The sequence below is a fragment of the Rattus norvegicus genome, chromosome 18 (genome assembly GCF_036323735.1).
Source record: "Rattus norvegicus strain BN/NHsdMcwi chromosome 18, GRCr8, whole genome shotgun sequence".
Lineage (NCBI taxonomy): Eukaryota > Metazoa > Chordata > Mammalia > Rodentia > Muridae > Rattus > Rattus norvegicus.
The window spans coordinates 78,764,716-78,784,774 of record NC_086036.1 but is presented as its reverse complement, the minus strand read 5'-3'; the positions used below and the strand labels follow the sequence as shown (position 1 = coordinate 78,784,774).

General features: G+C 47.7%; 1 long non-coding RNA gene across 1 annotated transcript; it reads right to left on the bottom strand.

Annotated features, from left to right (window-relative positions):
- Positions 1 to 5,127: 5,127 nt before the first annotated feature.
- On the bottom strand, positions 5,128 to 12,045 carry LOC134483069 (uncharacterized). The gene is made up of 2 exons (XR_010059928.1): positions 9,851 to 12,045; positions 5,128 to 6,075 (listed from the first exon to the last, which is right to left on the bottom strand). It is a non-coding gene; the product is annotated as an uncharacterized LOC134483069 (long non-coding RNA).
- Between the last annotated feature and the right edge of the window lie 8,014 nt (positions 12,046 to 20,059).

The following is a 20,059-nucleotide window of genomic DNA, read 5'->3' as shown; positions in this document are numbered from 1 at the left end:
AGGCCATGTAGAAGGCAAGCCACACAGGGAAAGGTGTCCAACAGCCTGGGAAACTAGAAAGTGAAAATTTGAGGCACGGGTGCCTCTGTATTTTCCAGAATGGCTAAAATAAAGAATGAAAACTCGTCAGTACAAGAGCACACAGAAGTAGACCACGCACGTCGCTGGCATGAACGTGAAAGGTGCAGAGGCTCTGGAAAACAGTTCAGCAGTTACTAATAAAACTAAACAGACAATTACCACATGATCCCACAATTGTGTTGCTTGGCATTTATCCCAGATAAACGAAAGGTTGTTCAAACTGAACTTTCTATAAGAATGTTCAGAGCGGCTTTCTACAGAATAGACAAAACCCACTCAGACACCTTCAGTGAGTGTATGGTCATTCAAGGCAATCCATGAAATACTACCCAGCCGTAAACATTACAGCCAGTGCCTGATTTGAGCCAAGACTCCCATGAATGTTTCTTAGAGGAAAGGACCAACCCTCAAGGCTATCTATCCATGGCACTTGTGCTGTTGTGCATTTGAGAAGTAACAAAGTTACAGATGTGGAGGGCCCATGAGTAGTTGCAAGTGTCAAGCATATAGACAGAGGAATGGAGAAGTAACAAAGTTATAGATGTGGAGGGCCCATGAGTAGTTACCATGTGTCAAACACGTAGACAGGGGTGGGAGTGGGGGCAATGAGGTGGGTTGTGATGGAGCCAGACTGAGATTTGCCTGTAGTGAACTTTCAAAAACTAATGTGTATGCAAATGAGTGTGGGTGAAGCAAGAGAGCTATCAAAAGTGCACAACCTGCCTGGCTGTCCTGGTGCACTAGACTTTTCACAAGAGGCATAAGAGAAGAAAAAAGACCACTCGATCCTCATTCTCCTTTTGGGAAGTGCTGATATGTGTGGAGTCCCTGGACGTCATGTGTGTATGGGTGTGTCGTGTGTATATAGGTGTGCACGTGCACATGTATGTGTGTATATGTGTATGTGTGTGTGTATTTAAAATCTTCCTCATTTGATCTTCACTTTAATTACTGAGGCAAGATCTCTCATTAAACCCAGAGCTCACCAATTTGGCAGTCTAGCTAAGTGTCAAGTGCCAGGGCTGCCTGCCTCTGCCTCCTGAGAACTGGGATTGAAGGCTGAGTGTCACATACCTCCCACATTTTTTATGTGACTGCTGGGGACTTGAAACCCAATCCTCACACTTGCACGGTGTGCTGCTCGGTTTCATATGATCTTGATGCAGCCTGTAGTGATCTGCGAAGAGGGAACCTCAATTAAGAAAAGCCTCCATAAGACCCAGCTGAACACAAGCCTGTAGGTCACTTTCTCAGTTAGTGACTAATGGAGGAGGGTCCAGTTCATTGTGGGCGATTTCATTCCTAGGCTGGTGGTCTCGAGTTCAAGAAGAAAGCAGACTGAGCAAGCCACAATGAACAAGCCAGGAAGCAGCGCCCACCATGGTCTCTACGTCAGGTCTTGCCCTCTGGGACCTGGCCTGTTTGAGCTCCTGCTGTGACTTCTTTCAGTGACAGACTGTGATGTTGAAGTGTAAGCCAAATAAATCCTTTCCTCCCTAACTTGCTTTGGGTTGTGGCATCCCATCATAGCAATAGTAACCCTAACTAGGATAGACAGCAAGCCCTTAACTAGGATACACAGCAAGCCCTTGTCCACTGACCAGTCTCCCCAGCCTCCTGCGTTCACGCATGCACTGTAACTGTCAATAAATGGCTGATTCTGTTTAAAAAGCAAGAGGGAAGAGGCAGAGAGTCTGACAGTAAGGTCACAGAAGCAGAAAGACGTCAGGAGATGAAGGAAGTCATATTGTTGGGTCTTGGTTCGATCAGGACTTGGAATTAAATGAAGGGAGAAGCGAGCATGGAGCCCATTTTATGGGCCAGCAAAGGGATGCATTGGGACTGCTCCCGAGAAATAGACAGCCACACAGCATCCCGGAGCCGGTGTCATGAATTCTGTTGGTGACAGAGAGGCAGGATTCTCAAGCCCAAGTCTGTCTGCCATTTACAGTCACACGGGCTTCTCAGAGTCGGCACATTCACAGCCGAAGCCAGGTACATTTTCATTCATCTCCTCGTTGCCCTCCCACGACCTGCCTGTCAATCACTCAACCCTTATTTCCACCCCCTCAACACTCCTTCAATGGTCCCAGCTGTCAATCACATGCCCTACCCCAGTGCACACTACCAGCCTGGGCCTCAGAAAAGTATCTGACATTTGACTGTGAACTGAATAACTAAGGAGCACGGGATCAAAGAATATTGGAAGGGGGAAGAAGCAGAAGGGAGAGCGGGGGGGGGGACGGGGGAGTAGGAAGAATGGAAGAAAGATGTCATCTACAACAGCATTTTTTAACGTTTTATTGATTCTTTGAGAGGTTCACATCATACACCCCAATCCCACTCATCTCCCAGTCTCTTCATATCCACCCTCCACCCTTCTAACCTCCCCACAAAAGAATAGGATAAAAAAATAAGAAAGAATTTTTAAAAAGATCTTGTCGTGGAAGCTGTAGTGTGTCACAGTGTGTCACACAGTGTAGCCTATTCACACATCTTTACTTGCAAATGCTCACTGCAATGACCCATGGGTCTGGTTCAAGGCTTCTGGCCTCTGCTACTCCATCAATCCTGGATCCTCACCTCCTCTTGGATATCCCGTTGTTGCCCTGGAGATCCTGCAGCTTCAATCTGCAGGACCAGCCCTCTCACACACTCCATAGTTCCTAGATGAGGTAGATGTTGGGGGTGAGTCAACTCAAAGACCTGGATTGGGCCTGAGTGGTGGCTGAGTTGGTCTACATGCCAGTTTTTTTGCACCAGCATCACTAGAACCAGCTCTCCAGCACTCCCCTGGCTAATTCACTCAATGCTAGGGCCAGCGTGGGTGGGGTCAGTTCTCCTGCTCTCATGACCTCAGGATTGGCTCACAGGTACCCACAGCACCAGGGCCAGCTTTACTGTGCTATGCAGTCGAGGTGCAGGGCTCACTCTCCAAGTGCTGCAGCCAGAGGGGTGGGACTCATTCTGCACAACCCTTGGACATCTCTGTGGTCCCAGGTGACAGCCCAGATCAGGGATGTCCTCATGGTCCTCACTGGTAATATGAGTCACTGACATTGACACAGACCCCTGCTGCTGCATGGCCATGGACTCAGACATGGCCCTCAGCACCAGCACAAGCTAAGACTTCACCATGGCCTTGGGTGACAGGGCAGGCTGCTCACAACAGGCTGCTCCTCTCTACCCTCACATCTCCAGCTCCACCTCTCTGTATGGTGCTCAAATGGTTCTGCTTCTTTTTCTCTCCCATCTGTCCACCACATGCTTGTAGTGGCTCCTACTGCAGGCAGGCTATGTGGCTAGTGGGCCCCTGAGTGTCCTCCTCTGCCTGCCTGCACTGCACGGTGTGGTGGTCGGTGGGATTCTGGTGTCTTCTACTTCTCTCCACCACAAGGCATGACAAGCAGGTGGGCCTCTGGGTGTCTAGAGCCTGCCTGTGTTGCGTGGCACCATACTGGCTTCGGATGTCTCCCACCGTTCCTGCTGTGCTGTGTGGTATCAAGGTGTGTCTGGGTGTCCTCCACCTGCCCTTGCTCCATGGTCATAGAACAGCAATTTATAAAGGTTCGTGTGACGGTACATGTTAATTATCAAGTTGGCAGAATCGGGAATCACTTAAAAGGCCTCTGGACAAGTCTGCTGGAGTTGTCTTGGTCATGTTAACTGAGATGAAAAGACTTGCCCACTGTGGGTGGCACCCTTCCTTAGACTTGCCCACTGTAGGTGGCACCCTTCCTTAGACTTGCCCATTCTGGGTGGCACCCTTCCTTAGACAGAAGATCCTATAGAAGAGAGTAGAACACAAGCTGAGCACTACCATGCAGTTGCTCTTCATTCTCCTTCTGGACCGTTGATACAATGTGGCCAAGCTCCTTTGAGCCCCTGCTATTGTGCTTCCCCTTCTCTTCTGGATCATTGATACAATGTGACCAAGCTCCTTTGAGCCCCTGCTATTGTGCCTTCCCTCCGGAGGCTGAGTATAACCTAGAACCATGACCTAAATAATTCCTTTGACCCTTAAGTGGCTTTGTCAGGACATGTTATCACAGCAACAGAAAAAGAAACTAAGTCAGTCAGCAATGAAGCAAGGAAATAGTCTGGGAGAGCAGGAGCCAGGGCACAAACAAGAAGGGGAGACGACTGCACCCAATAGCCCAGAGATGCCTGGTGGGTAAAATCACCTATTGAAATAATTTAATGGGGGGTTTCTGTCCTACTCTGTCCCCTCTAGCTTCCAAATAAGAAATACAGAAACTTGGTGTTTTATTTACAAGCTGCTGGCACAGAGCAGGGCAGGTTCTGAGCTATTCTAACCTATTTTCCAGCAATGGGTCGCAGTGTTACTTACAGTCTGGGTGTTTCCCGGTTTGCTGTGTTTCACTGTGTCCTCAGGAAGAATTGCTCTTGGCCACTTGCTTATGGTCCATCCTGCCTCATGGTGACCCTCTTCTCTCTTCTCTATCCTCCTCATGGTCCCTACCTGAGATATCTATCTATCTATCTATCTATCTATCTATCTATCTATCTATCTATCTATCTATCTATCTCAAGTCCACCCTCCTCTCATTCCTGCCCAGTCACAGACTCCAGCCTTTTTTTGTCCGATCAGAGATTGTTGGAGAGTGTTCTTTACAGCACACTGGTCAACACAAAGCCCACGGCTGGAACGAAACCTGATCTTGCAGCCCAGATTTCAGCATCTGAATACCCAGTGTGCAAGGGCAACCCCAACAGTCCCCTGACTTTGAATTGCTAATCCTTCCAAGTTTGGTGGGTGGGTGGGGCGCCTGCAGAGCTAATGTCAACTGTAAAGGAGAAAGATGGAGCTGAGGTTGTAGGCTAATGAAGGGTCTGATAGAGTGAGCTCAGCTGACAGAGGCTGGAAGGAGGAGCCAACAGAGATTAGAACACCAATCAGAAGGAAGGCTGGAGGCTGAAGGGAGGAGCCAACAGTGAATAAAACACCAATCAGAGGGAAGGCTGGACTATTGCTGCTCCTACTGGTTTTCTTTCTGCTGTGTTAAGCTACCAACCAAAGTAACTTAATGGAGGGAGGGTTTATTCTGGCTGGTGATGTGAGGGTGCAGTTCACAGTGGTAGAGAAGAGATGGTGGTAGGTGCTTGAGACAGCCTGAAATAGAGAAAGAGTTAAGGGCTGATGCTCAACTCAACTGTCTCCTCTTGCCCAGACGTCAGTCCATGCAGCATTATTGTCCACATTTTGGGTGGGTCTTCCTCCTTCAACCAAGTCAATCAAGAAATGAGCTCACAGTCACACCCAATTTTTCCCCCCTGGATGATTGTAGATTCTGTCAAATGGACAATGGAGAGTAACCATTACACCGTGTAAAAGTATTCCCAAGGAGACTGAAGAAGGTGAAAGGGGGAAGCCAGTTCACCATTTGCAGGAGTGAGAGGGGAAGCGATACACGGACCCCAGCAAAGCCGTGCCCTTCACTACCGACAGCCTCTGATGTCACCACATTTGTGGGTGATGAGCTAGCTGATAAAGAGCAGGTCCAGCGAAGGCAGTCATCTTCGGCAGACTGGGTGGTTTTACGGTACAGTTAGTGATGAATGACGACTCTACGGGGAATGTTCACCATGATGTGAACTGAAGGGCAGATCCGGGTCACTCAGCAGGTCCACAGAGTCCCGGCACAGCCACACAGGTGCTGAGGGAGCTCAGAACTACAGGAGCCAACCTCCTACCGTGCCACGAGCACTTCAGGGCTCTGAACCTTGTCTAGAGCCTCGTCTGACTCCAATTCTCTGTTTCCATGTCCTACAATGCTCCTAGCCTACTAACAAACGTCATTCGTTGTCCCAGAACAGAAAAGATTCCAAAATTCATGTTCTCCATCATTCAGACGCAGCCTGTACCACAGCAGCCTCTGGTAACTTGGCTGATTCACTGGCCACGATGCCTTGTGTCCTCATCCATCACCATTATCAGCTGCATTCACAGCATTTCTTCCTTGGGCAGAAAGTCTGAAATGCAAAGGGATCGTTAAGACGGGGAGAGATGAACCAGTGAGATACCAAGCCCCAAATATGTGCTTTGTTAGGGACTCGAATGGAAATCTGAATCCAGGGGAGAAGGGACTCTGTCGGAACATGGTCACGTGCTCCTTTCAAAACATGAAAAATAATTCCACCCTCCAGAAAAAGAAGAAAAATGAACCTGACAGATTCATTCTCTCCTATCTTGAGGCTTCTCCTCTGAGCCAGTGCATCAAGGATCAGTCTGAACAAGCAAGGCCAGGCCGGGAAGGAAGATAGCCAGCCTGCCATTGTTCCTAAGTGTGGGCACTCCTTGCCAGCCTGGGCTGGTAGCTCAAATGTGATTAAGTGGCTTGTCCCAGAAATTTAAAAAAAAATTAAAAAAAAATCAGTTTACAGCCCAAATGCAAACAGATTCTACAGCTGCCTTCCTGCAGTCCCCTTCAAATTTGGATTTTCATACCTTCTATTGTATTTCTAATCCAGAAAGGGGGAGGGGGGATGCATCCTGCAGCTGCTGCCTTACTGCAAATTCACTCTTCTCTCTCCACGGAGGACAGGACACGCTCCACACAGCAGGGTGGGCAGAGGTTCTCCATGCTGGCAAACCATTTGTAGATTTGGAAAACAAGGCAGGGATCCTCCTTGGGGACAGTTTTCTCCATATCACAGTGGAGACTCAAACCCCTTAGATAGCTGCTGTCACCTGTTAGGTGTCGCCTTTAGGGTAGGTTTTTCATATACCTAAACCTGGATGTGAGGAAGCCAGGCCTGGGACACAGCAGGTGTTCTGTCAGTGTTTGCTGGGTACTTCCCCAGGTCACTGCAGACCAGGCCCCTCCCTCCCACCTCATCAGGACTCCACAGTGGCAAGAGTCAGCCTCAGACACAAACGTGTTGCAGGAGAGGATGAAACAGTTTCTTAGTTTGCTACACAATTACCATCATTTACAACCCTCGCCCTGGAATATTAAGTCTAAGCAGACGCTTTCCAATTTACAGACTAATTTATATAAATATTCATCATTTCATTATGCCGTTGGTGAATCGCTTTCCTGGAACAACTTTTAAGTCTGAACTGTTGGGGGGGAAAGTCCAAAGCTGCCTCAGCTGGGCAGCTCCTTCTGCTGGTGTGCAGGGACTGAGCTTGGCTCCAGAGCCCACGTCAGTCAGGGAACTCACAACCACCTGTAACTCCAGACCCCTAGGCTCCATCTCTACCTTCTGGCTTCCACAGACAATTGCACTCGAGTGTGCCCACTCGCACACATTTATAACCATAACTTTAAAATAAAAATAAAATAGTCTTATTTCTGTATTTACTTATTTTTTTTAATTTTTATACATTAATTAAAATATAATGGTGTGACCTTCCCCATTCTCTTTTGGAAATCAGGGTGGAGAATCCTTAAAAAGAAACTGAAAGTAAATTATTTCTTAAAATTTCTTGACATGGAAGGGATTGGAAGGGGAGGAGAGCAGTATTGTATCTATAGTTCTGTTGTATGCAATTGTCAAATGTGTAGAACATGTAAATTAAGAGGACATTTCAGGGGCTCTCACACCCCAGGAGGTTTGATTTGCCTAAGTCCAAATCAAGACGGCATGGGCCATTGTCAGTGAGCAAGCCTACTGTACTCAGCCATTGGGAGCCTACTGTGCTCTGCTATTAAGACTGTCTTTCTCTTCCACAAGGACAGAATCTCTGTCTGTTCAGAAAGCTGGAGCACTGCCCAGTCTTTTACTAAACAGCCTATGAACCCATTTCATGTTTTAAATATATTTAATTTTTATTTTACTTTAGTGTGTGTGTGTGTGTCTGTCTGTCTGTCTGTCTGTCTATCTATCTCTCTGTGTCTGTGTCTGTGTCTGTGTCTGTGTCTGTGTCTGTGTCTGTGTCTGTGTCTGTGTCTGTGTCTGTCTGTGTGTTTGGCCCAAACATGTGACAATCACAGGATAACTTGTCCAAGTTGGTTTTCTTCTTCACCATGTGAAACCAAGGAATCACACTTGGGTTGAAAAAAATTTGTTGACAATCACCTTCACCCACTGAGCCATTTCACAAGCCCGTACAGGCCCATTTCTGCGTGTTTTAATTCTGTGTGTTTGTGTTGTGTTTGTAGTGCCCATGTGTGGCCCATGTGGAGGACACAGGATGACCTCCTCAATGGCTCTCCACCTTCACTTTTGAAATAGAGTCTCTTACTGAACCTGGCCCTCACCTAATGGCTAAACTGGCTGGCCAGCCAACTCCATGATCTGCTTGTCCCTACCTCATCGTTTTTCTGGGGTTACAGATGCCTTGGACCGTGCCTGAGTCTTCCTATGGTTGCTAGGTAGCCAAACTCAGATCCCCAAGCTTCTGTAGCACATGCCTTGCAGATTGGAGCCAGATTCCTAGCAACATCTTTGAGTATTCCCCATGAAAAGTGCCACAGGTGAGGCCAGAACCAGTACATCAGTAGTGCTCACTGTCCATTCTGAAACAGAGCCACGGGACAGCCTCGTGATGAATGAACGACTCTGGGCAGCTCCTCAGTCAAGACTAGTTCACGAAGATGAAAGACATGTCAAGATGGCTACAGAAGGAAGGGAATTAGAGAACCCTTGTTTCTTCCAAGGCACGCAGCTCAGCTAGTTGTTTCTGTGCAGACATCACTGCTGGAAAAGTGTGTAGCACAAAACAGAAGCCAACTACCTCTGTGTTGAAGTCAGTGTTAGAACATGGCGGACAGAAGGAAAGAGTACTTCATAGGCAGGCAAGATGGCCTAGCCAATAAAGGCCCTTACCAAGCCTAATGACCTGAGCCCCATCCCCATAGGAAAGAAGGAAAGAATTAACTCCAGCAGGTTGTCCTCTGACCTCCACATAAACCACAGTACACCCTCACACCCCACAAACTCAACTAATTCATTAAGATGAAAATTGCTTTAATTTTTCACTATAGTACTTTATACACCCATTTTTTTAAAGAGAAAGGACCACTGGAAAGCCTTTCCAAGACCGTGCTGTTAGCCAGTCACTGAGGCAGTCACACAGAGCCCTCTCACGGACTCAGTGATAAATCCAGAAGCAAAATGCAATTACAAGAAATTCCAGCTCCATAATCTATGATCTTTCGTATTCCGATTTTAATTCAAAAATTTAATATGAAAACTCTTATTTTAGGGAAGGAATGTGTCTGACAAGAGGTAGGCTCTCCCAGTATCTGTAGAATTGATGCCTGGTGCAGACCACATGGCAATAGACCAGGACAGCTGCCTACCTGTGCTGTCTTCCTTGGTGAGATCCTGAGTGCTTTTCAAGATGGGCTAAACTGACACGACATGAGTGAATGTTACCATGTGTTTTCAATCTTTATTAGAAACATATTATCCTTCCTTGGATGTATTAGGACCTGCAGGACTCATATTTCCACCACTGCTGTGCTGTATATGTTCTCTGTTTTGAATTTTCCCTTCCTCCTCTCTGCTGCCCCCCCCCCCCCGCCACCACCTTTTTAATTTAACTAGAGAAAATGACATGTTAATTTCAGCTCCACCTCTGGTGGGTCATCTTCGGGTCAGCAGATTAGAGACATCAGCAGAAGAGACAAGACAGCGCATTCCAACTGCAGGGCAGGCTGACCCAGCCATCAATCAGGCTGACGGCAGCATTTGAACAATGACAGTCATCTGTCAGGAAGCAGGAGGTGGCGTCTCATTAACACACTGCTCACCTGCCCTGAGCTACACCTCGCTTATAATAATATCCATCATTCACCTTCAAGGTGTAGCTTTTTTCTGCTCCATGAAATAACAGGCGCTCTGTTTCCTCTCTTCCTCCTCCTGGAGTTCACAAGAGCTAGTTGCCTGTAACAAAAAGAGAGACCTCGGGAGAGATAAGGCAATGGGAAGGGGTGGGATGGTTAGATGGGATGGATGGATGGATGGATGGATGGATGAATGGAGAGATGGGTGGGTGGGACGGTGGATGGATGGATCGATGGATGGGATGGGATGATGAATGCACAGATGGATGGATGGATGGATGGATGGATGGATGGATGGATGGATGGGTGGATGGATGGATGAATGGGTGGATGGATGGGTGGATGGAGAGATAGGTGGGTTGGAGGATGGATGGATGGATGGATGGATGGGATGGGATGGATGAACGCACGGATGGATGGATAGATGGATGGATGGATGGATGGGTGGATGGATGGATGGATGGGTGGATGGGTGGGTGGGTGGGTGGATGGATGGGTGGGTGGATGGATGGATGATGTGGGATGCGATGGGATGGGATGGATGGATGAACGCATGGATGGATGGATAGATGGATGGATGGATGGATGGATGGATGGATGGATGGATGGATGGGTGGATGGATGGATGGATGGGTGGATGGATGGGTGGATGGATGGGTGGATGGATGGGTGGATGATGTGGGATGCGATGGGATGGGACAGCACATGACAGGACAGGACGAGATAGAATGGGCTGGGCTGGGCTGGGCTGGGCTGGGGCAGGAGGATGGCAGTAGGGGAGAACATGCTGGTAACATCTGCCAGTCTTCTCAGCATCGCACATGGACCCCTGGTTGCCAGGGTTGCTGAGGAAGTCATACATATCCATGAAAAGCCAAGGTGATCCTTAACTCGGGAGTCCTATTCGCTCCACAGCACGGTAGCATGTTCCATGGAGGACTGGCACACGCTGAGACCAACGTCTGAACTTAGTATCTCCCACCACTCAAATCTGTTAAGCATGAAGCACTTTGGCCCATACGGTGCCTGCTTCCCAGTCCCAGCATTTGATCCATCTGTGCTGAGGAGACCCTGCCCACAAACAGTACAACAGAAGGAATAACTACATTCTCTGAAGGACACTGTCAAGAGTGTCATTACTCAGGTAAGCCCATGCCTTGGACCTGTGCACCATTTCAACAGGTCATAAATGGATTCCTTCATAACGTCTGAATAGCAGGCCCAACACTCTAGACTCAGTCACTATCCAGAACCAATTATAAGCTACTAAATAGTTTTCCTCTTCCATTGTTGTGGAACTGAAGTCAAATACATGTATGCACACACACACACACACACACACACACACACACACATACACACATTCTCATATAAACATATATATACACATATGTAAATACAAACATATACACACATATACACATAGTCAATGGTACACACATATTCACACATAGAGGGACAGGCAAAAGCCCCCTCCTTGTTATTCTTGGAAAAGAAATGTAATGACATAACTTTTTTCCAGGTTCGTAAAGTTATAAAAGACCACTGAAGTGTAGGGGGAATCATAAAAGTGAAGCCAAGAGCAGCAAGGTGACTGCAAGCCAGAGGACAGCAGAGGCCCAGGTCATAGGCCCACAGTTCCTCGGTCTCCTGGTCTAGACGGAGTCACAGGTGTGCACTCAAAACACATTCTATCCGCAGAGGAGAGGAATGAGGAGGAAAAGTAAACATATGGGGGATATACATGGCGAGATGGTAAGTTTCCCTTCTAGTCACACTGAGGCTACAGACCACCCCAGGAGTGAGCAAGACAAGCTCTCCACTTGGCTAGCAATCCGAGGCAGGCAGACCCTGTTCATACGTCGTCATGCCATTGAGGTGTCATGCCTGCTGCCGAGGCAGACCCAGAGGGTAGCATACAATGGCTCTTTCCTGGCTCCTTCTCCCATCTGATCATTAAATGCAATAATAATAATAACAACAACAACATAACAATAACAGCAAGAATAATAGACTTGAAAACTGGAAATCTGATTGTACCACATGGTGACAGTTGTGGCTTCTGGTGACCAAGGTTGGAATCATTCAGCAGTTAATGTCCCTCCTTCCTGGGTAGCACATGAAGGTCCCAATGACTGTATGTCCTTCCAGGAGCACGGTGTTCATAGCCGCTCAGACAGAGAAAGCCCCTCCTCTAATGGCTTCCCCTTGGTGCCACTGTCAGGTACAGATGAGTTTGGAAGACCCAGTGGTACTACTAAGATCACAAGCAGAGAGACAACAAATGGGATAGCGCTAGTTTGGCTTTCCCTGACTTGCAAAGGTCATTATCACGCTTGCTCTGAGGTGGGAGAAAAAGAAAATGCAGGCTTTACACAATTCTAATTTTATCTGGATCACACAGGATTAAAACATTGATTTTCCAGTAGACTATTGGAAGATAAGAGGCATGTTGGGTACAGTAGGCTTTTTCAGTGCGAGGAACCAGACCGCCCCTCTCCTGAGTTGTTTATCTGCTATTAGCGAGCTCCCTATGCTTACCGTGTCCCTTTCTGCATAACAGAAATTACTGTCCAAGTGTCCTGTTTTATTTTAAAAAAAACTTATTTTAAATCATCTAGATACATGGGTCAGGCTTTTCCCAATCAAAGCTGCTAGGATCCTTTTGAAAATGCACCCCAGATGCATGGCATCGCTCTTCCTGTTTTTATTGATTAATGATACTGAAAAAAAAAGCCACCAAATTTTCCTTCTTTTGAATAAGTTTCGCTCTACCCTTTCCTCTCTCTGTCTCTCTGTCTCTCTCTGTCTCTCTGTCTCTCTCTGTCTCTATCTCTCTGTCTCCTCTCCCTCTTTCTCTCTCTCTCACTCTCTCTCTGTCTCTGTCTCTCTCTGTCTCTCTGTCTCTCTGTCTCTCTCTGTCTCTCTCTCTCCCTCTCTCTCTCTCTCTCTCTCTCTCTCTCTCTCTCTCTCTCTCTCTCTCTTTCTCTCTCTCTCTCCCTAATTGCCCAGCCTTTACAAACCCATGCCTGCAAAAGAAACAGCCGTCTATTGCCCTGTCACACAATGCCTGGCTAGGAAAGCTATTGGGTTTATAGAGGAGACAAACATTTCAGGCTTGCCATTCTCGGGTAATGAAGCATGGCAGTAGAATATACCTGTGCAGCATTTGATAAAGATGAGCTGACATGCCAGTCCAAATAGGTTCTTTTGTGTGTCTGCACGTGTCTACCATCATTGCTCTCATCTTAAACAGGAAGGTAGCAATAACAGCAGCAGCTGGCAGGCACCGTGAGCGGAAGAGCGGCTCACACAATTAAATGTCGTTTACCCCTGCCCTTTATTCCACTCCCACTACCCTTAATTCATTTTACGTTCTCTCCCATTCCATGCAAAGAGAAAAAGAAAAAAAAAAGAAAAAAGAGGAAAAAAAGAAAGGAAAGAGAAGGGGAAAGGAAAGTGCCTCGATTTTTCTTTCTTTCTCTTGCTATCTAATTCCTTTTGCAGGGCACCGGGAAAGACAAAAGGCAAAATCCCTGAGCGTTTAGCCCTGGGTTTTAAGTTAAAAATGCCTCTTAGTGGGGTTTTAAGGCTCCTATTTTTTTTTGATTAATGTAAAGCAAAATTCAACTCTACAGTTACACATGGTAGGTACGTAAGCCAGACAGACGGCCGGCTGAACTTGGTACCTGGGTGTGCAGAAAATGTCTATTGTTGCCTGATCTCCGACGGAAAGAAAAAGAAAGCTCGGGAGGCGAGGCAGAGAGACGGAGGCAGAGGGAGACTGGGTAGTGTGTGGAGTCTAGGGGCCCAAACGTGATGTAGAGTCACCTCGGGTAAGGTGAGTGTTCACCGTACCTGAGGCTGAGTGGATATTTGTCTGGGCTGAGTGCTTCCTTTGTGTTTCCCTTCTGTCCTTGGGCGATCACAGGGGTCATCCGTGGGTACAGCACGCCATGATGAATGTGGCCCTGGGATGGCAGATCTCAGGCCACAGAAGGATGCTTCCTGTGCGCGCCACACTCAGCCTTACTCACTGAGGCTTCTGCAGTGTCTGCGTTCACACTGCTGAGGGGAAACAGAAGCTGGCCCTGTTTGCAGACTGAAACACTGGCGCCCCTGGGACTGTCAGTACTACACAAAGGGCCTCCATGACTTGAGTGACATGTCTCCTCTCTGACAGAAATCCTGACGCTCACGTTAGCTATGCCACAGTGAGGTGGCAGTCCGGCCACCTAAGCTGCCGTAGCTTAGGATATGAAATGCTCCCATTGAAAGGTTGGTTTTAGAGAGATGAGTGTACCATAGGGACTCTGTCTTCAGTGAGGGGCTGATGCACTGAGGGTCTCAGGGTTGAACGGACCATCAGGAGGCTGTAGAAACTGAGGAAAGCAGCTTCTGACTGGAGCAAGTGGGAGGAAGAGGTGTGGAGAGTCCTTCCCCGAGGCGGTTGTGTACCGTTGACTCAAACACAGCCATGTTAAGGACCCCAGTGCTTCACATCCATGGCAAAGTCTTCCTGAGTCGTCAGGCTCAGCAATGGCAAAGCCTTCCCAAGCTCAGCACAGACACTGATGGACTGCTAACCTTTAACAGGAGACAGAGTGAGCAGGACTATGCAGGGAGCTTCCTCCTCCCAGATGACCGCCACCTGAGCTCTCCTACAGAGGCTGGCTAACCTACCTGCTCCTCCTTCTGCGTATAACACACTGAGCCTCCAGATTGCTCCAGGTGTGTGTCTATCAGAGCCCATGGCCCACCTATCCCTTGCTTCTTCAGTCCCTGTCACCCCAGTTAGGCCAATCCATAAGTCCTGCGCGTTGCAGTAGGGGGCATGCCTTCAAGAGGATGTCCTGTGCGCGCTCTCTCTCTCTCTCTCTCTCTCTCTCTCTCCCTCCTTCCCTCTTTCTCCCCACCCCCACCCCCGCCACCCCTATGCTTCCACAGTGGAAGGCAGCCTGGTCTGAGGCAATGGGGACAGCCAGGGTCAAAATAAATCCTTTACAATTTCAGGAGATTTTTCTCAGATACTCTGTCTCGGTGAGGAGAGCTGACTCTTGTTCCTCTCAGTCTCAGTCCTCATCTCCTCACACATACAAACCAGAGAGTGTCTGTATTCACTGTGCTTACGGACAAGCAAGAACGCAGTCACCATGGAAGAGGGAGGTAGTGTAGGACAAGTGTCATTTTATGTCCACAGACTCTGTGCAGTAAGTCTGTACCCAACGGAAACGTGGACGGGGGCATTAAAGGGACAAAAAGGTGGGATGTGCTACCAAGGACTCAGGTTCAAGCCTTGGAGTTACACTGTGCAGACACTTTGGCTTCTCTTTTTGTAAAAATGGAAGATTCTAGACTAGCTATGGGAAAGGAGAGGGAACCAAACGGCAATCTCCCTGCATAAAAACACTGGTGAGTCAACAAATCCTGTACACAAGCTCACGTTACCGTGGTTCTGAAATCAGCCTTTATAGATACATTCAAATTTCAAAATTAATAACCAAACAAACAAACAAAGCTGTGCTCAAGCCCAACAGCTTGGTGATGAACTGAGAGACGGGGCGGCCCACCTGCCGGGTTGTGAGGCTTCTGACCATGCAAAGGCTGAAGTTGTATAAAAGCTTTCCTATCGCTCCTGTCTTGTTGAAGTCATTTTACCTTCTTCATTCCTTCAGTCTGCAGAATAAAGGTGAAAGCATTCGGAGACATTTAAGGCAAGGAGCCTGTCCTTGGGCCAGGTGACTTGTCCCTGAGTAAAGGCCAACAGAAGGGCTGACCACAGGAGGCAAATTTAGGGGAGAACCAGCATAAACAGCACAAAGCCAGCCTGTTCCTTAACCACACAGACACAGTGTTGCCAACAGAAACTCCTAAAGTTACATCAAGTTCTGCCTTTTTCTTTAGAAGTGGGATTGATGGGCCCTTGGTGAAATACGCCCTCATCCACACTCATGAAGCCCCTCCCTAAAGCTGTGTAACTGGTAAACAAGGCTGGGTATGGGATGTCTGGTGGTGTAGCTGTTCTAATAATACGGCCTTTGTGCTCTTTCCCACGCTGGGGTAGGCTTCTTCATGAAGCAGCTGCCTCAATTACCCACACTTCCTCTGTAAGCAGTCCTAAGAAAGTCATTGGCTCGGCCAGCCGAGCTTGGTCAGAATAATTTACTTAAACTGTCGCTGCCCTCTTCGTCCCTGGTAAATAGAGAGAGGCGCCACAGGAAAGAAGAATCATGGTGCCCGTTCGTCTGTAAGAGTGTCTGCTTATTATTTGAAAGGTACACTTTACAGGGTATTCCTTCAAGCGTGGACGCCCCGTTTGAAATCCCCATTGCAGCTTCCCAGTCGCACTGATTCCCCTCCCTGCTAGATGGCCTGCTGGGGCCTTCTGTTTTCCGGAGGTTTGCCCTCATTCTCACCGGCCTGGTGGAGCCTTTGATCAGGAACTCTCAAGAGGTGTGTTGACTGAATGAGTCCCTGGTCTCCTGCCTGAGCCCTGCTCCGGCTCCTGCTCCTCCCCCTCGGCCACGTCTGAGCATGCTCAGTTTCTCTCCATTTGGGGGCGTTATCCTCTGACTACTGAGAGTAGCAGGGCATTTTCTGCTCTATCCCATGAGCAGATTTCTAATTGTCACCCTCATCCTAGGCAGATTCTTCCTGCCTCAGTGCCCATTGCACTGAGCCATCTGTGTCCCCTCACAGTGCCACTGTAAGAATCTTATGACGTACCTCAGTTACTCTAATCAATTTTTCTCGGGAGTGTGATTCATACCACAGTGGACGTGGGTCCTTTAAGCCTCTGCGTCCCTCTGAGGTGAGCAAGGCAGGGACTCTGTTCACTCTCCACTGTCTCAGTGTTTGTCCTGTCTGTGAACAGAGTACTTCAGGAAGGTCGAACCCAACTACACTCACTCAGGATCAAAGGGCACTCCGAGTCTCAGAGGAAAATCTGCCCTGGCATTTTTGTCCCCAAGGAAACTCTGGCCCGCCTTCCTTCCAGGCCTTCTGTGAGGCCTGGAATCCGCTGAAGTCAAGAGTGACTTGTGAAAGGGAAAGGATAAAGCCATTGGCTTGAGGTACACACCCGAGGTCATCCTACAGCTGGTCCTCAATGGAAAGGTACCCAGGTAAAGTATCCCAGATGCTTGCCAAGACTCAGCCCCATTACCCGGTGAGAGAGGGGGTGGGGAAACCTGGAGAAGTCCCGAATGATTGACCAAAATGGTTTTGAAATCTCTAGACCAAGGACCATTAATCTGAAAGTGCCTGTGAGTCGATTTGATTTCAATAGGAAGCAAAGGCTCCTTTTGAAATGGATAGTGACAGCGAGGTCCGTAGATAACAGGCTGGTAATGACAGGACCGCTCCCTGAACAAGTCACAGAGAGCCCTCGCTGGCTGCATTTCCATAGCTCCACGCAGGTGGATTTCAAGACTGGCATAAGAATTGTTCCCTTTCTGTTTCTACCCTGGCCCTACCCACCCTCCTCCATTCTACCCAAGGGAATACACAGAAGGGCTGGGCCTGAGCCAAGCAGGACCCGTGGACAGATGAACAGACAGAAGAAAAAAAAAAAAAAGACAGGAGGGAACCTGGTGAGGAAAGGGCAAGGAGAGAAGGAGTGGTCCATGCAAGACAGGAAGACCCTGTGGTCACAAGATGGAGTCCCTGTGAAGAGTGTTAGCTGGGGAAACAGATTCCTCAACAAAGGTAAGTGTGAACAGTAACTACCAGTCTTCATAACAGAAACCCAATCTGTATCCTCATAAAAATCTATTTAAGCTGGGAAGATGGGTCAACAGGTGGAGTCCTTGCTATGCAAACATGAGGGTCAGAGGTCAAATTTCTACAGCCCACATAAAAATCAGGTGTGGCCCTATGTGCTTGTTTCCCCCCAAACACACACACACACACACACACACACTATGGAAGGTCTGAGACAGGACGATTTCCAGAGTTTGCTTACTGCCAGCCTAGCTCCAAGTTTGGTGAAAGAAAGACCTCTTAAGGGTGCCCTCTTAAGCAGAGGACATTGGATGCTCTCCTTTAGCCTCTGTATGTGAGTCCATGAACAGATACACCTGAACACATACACCACACACATGATGTGCACATATACACACATACACACATACAAATGACTAAATGAAATAATTTTTTTAAGTAAAGTTTTTCTTAAAAGAAAGGAAGGAAGGAAGGAAGGAAGGAAGGAAGAAAGAAAGAAAAAAGAAAGAAAGAAAGAAAGAAAGAAAGAAAGAAAGAAAGAAAGGAAGAAAGGAAGGAAGGCAGGCAGGCCAAACAGTGGTATAAATATTTGGAGTATAGAAGAGACATGGCTGCCATTTTAGGAAAGAAGTTTCCAGAACAAAGCAATTCAGTGCAACATGAGGAAGGACGACAGGAAAAAAGAAGGAACCCACATTGCGTGTGCTTATGCACATGAGTGAGTGAGTGTGTCTTCAGCATAGCACCAGCAGCAGGGACTGTCACTGGAAGGACAGCGGGGCAAGGTCATGGGCAGACATCCCTCTGCATCTCCACTCCACAGGCAGAGGAATTAAGGCTGATTTATGAATGTATTTCCACAATTCACTTGAAAATTTGTAAGGTCTGTGCAGCCTGGCAAGGAAAAAAAAAAAAAAGCAAGGCCCTGTGAAGGAACGCGCCTGCTCCACTTTATTGTAAAATTATCCCGTGCTACCTCTCTAATCCCCTGAAAACAAATTAAATCCTCACTAAGCTGACTTTAAATCAATAGTTTCATTTAAGAATAGTGTGACTTAATAAAAATAAAAAACTAACTGGTCCAGCCAATTTAAGAGGGAAATAAATCATTGCCCAAAGAAAAATAGCAGATTTGACTTGTATATGGGCCCCGGCTCTGCTGCGGGGGGCTGAAAGCCTGTGTCTAAATTAACTCCAGTGGCCAACGAAGCCCAGAAGCCCCATTAGGAAGCCTGTGGGGGCTGTGCACCCTAAGAGCTGTGCACAGTGAGAAACTCCACAGCTTGGGAAAATCACCCTTATAGAGGAGTCAGGCTCTCTGACAGCAGCCATGAACACACAGCCCATGGATCACACACGTGGCCGCGGTTCATCCCTTCCACTGCAGAGCAGAACGGCTCCCTGCAAAGACGTATCAGCTGGGGAAAGTGTTTCTTCCACATTCAGGACCAAAAGAGCAATTAGGTATAAACAGAAAGCGTGAGGGACCAAACAAAATAAGGACACTGGCTATTTGATAAGATCCCTACACATAAAGCAAAGAAAAAAAAGATGAGTTGTGGAGTAGAGCTTGATTTTATTTCGTTTGATTTTATTTTTTTTAACATGGCTGCTGCTGGTTTGTAAACCCCGAGAGTTACCTGTAGGGTCTGGGGAGTGGCCAGAGTTGCCTCTAGAGGGACAGAGGAAAATGCTACACTTCATTCTATTTGGCTTATTAATCACATAGATGAGAAAAATGCCCGGGATACAAAATTGTTTAACTAAGAAAGAGCTGAGATATGTAAGCACACAAGGACCAGCACGGTCATCCTATCAGTTGTGACTGTTTAAACATCCTGGAGGTTTAAAAACCAGAGACCGTGGGCTCCAACTTCTCACGGATGCCAGCAAGATGCTTTTCTGACCCCTTCGACACCAGCAAATAATGCAAATGCTTGCAGGGTCTGATGTAAACCCGTGGAGTCCGGCCGGACGACTTGATCCGCCATGGTTTCTCTGGGGAATGATTCAATTTGTTCTCCAGGAAAATGCCTAGACTGTAGCCCTGGTGCCTGCACCGCTCAGCCCCACTAAAGACCAGGGAGGGCTTGGCAAGGGGAAGGGCAAAGGCAAGAATGGCTGGGTCTCCTTTCTGGATGGCTATTAATTCTGTCATAGAAAATCCTTGATATCCATCTTCCCAATGGGTAAAACAATTGCATGGCCATCCCACAGGTGAGAACCCTGAAAACCATGGCAATTAAAGAAGCTCCAGTCCCGGAAGAAGTAAGGGCCATTCACAGCTGTAGCCACTTCAAGTCCATCACATCTTGGATTGGGGCAAGTGATGGTCAGCAAGGAGTCTGGAGGGAATTTTCCAAACCCGAGTGAATTAGGGCTGCAGGTGAAGTGAGTTAATGACGATCTTGTGACATTGGTCTCAGCCCCACTGTGACCAACTGACCTGATAACCAGGAGCTGACAATTGATTGTTTCTGTCTGTGGTGAGTTAGGAA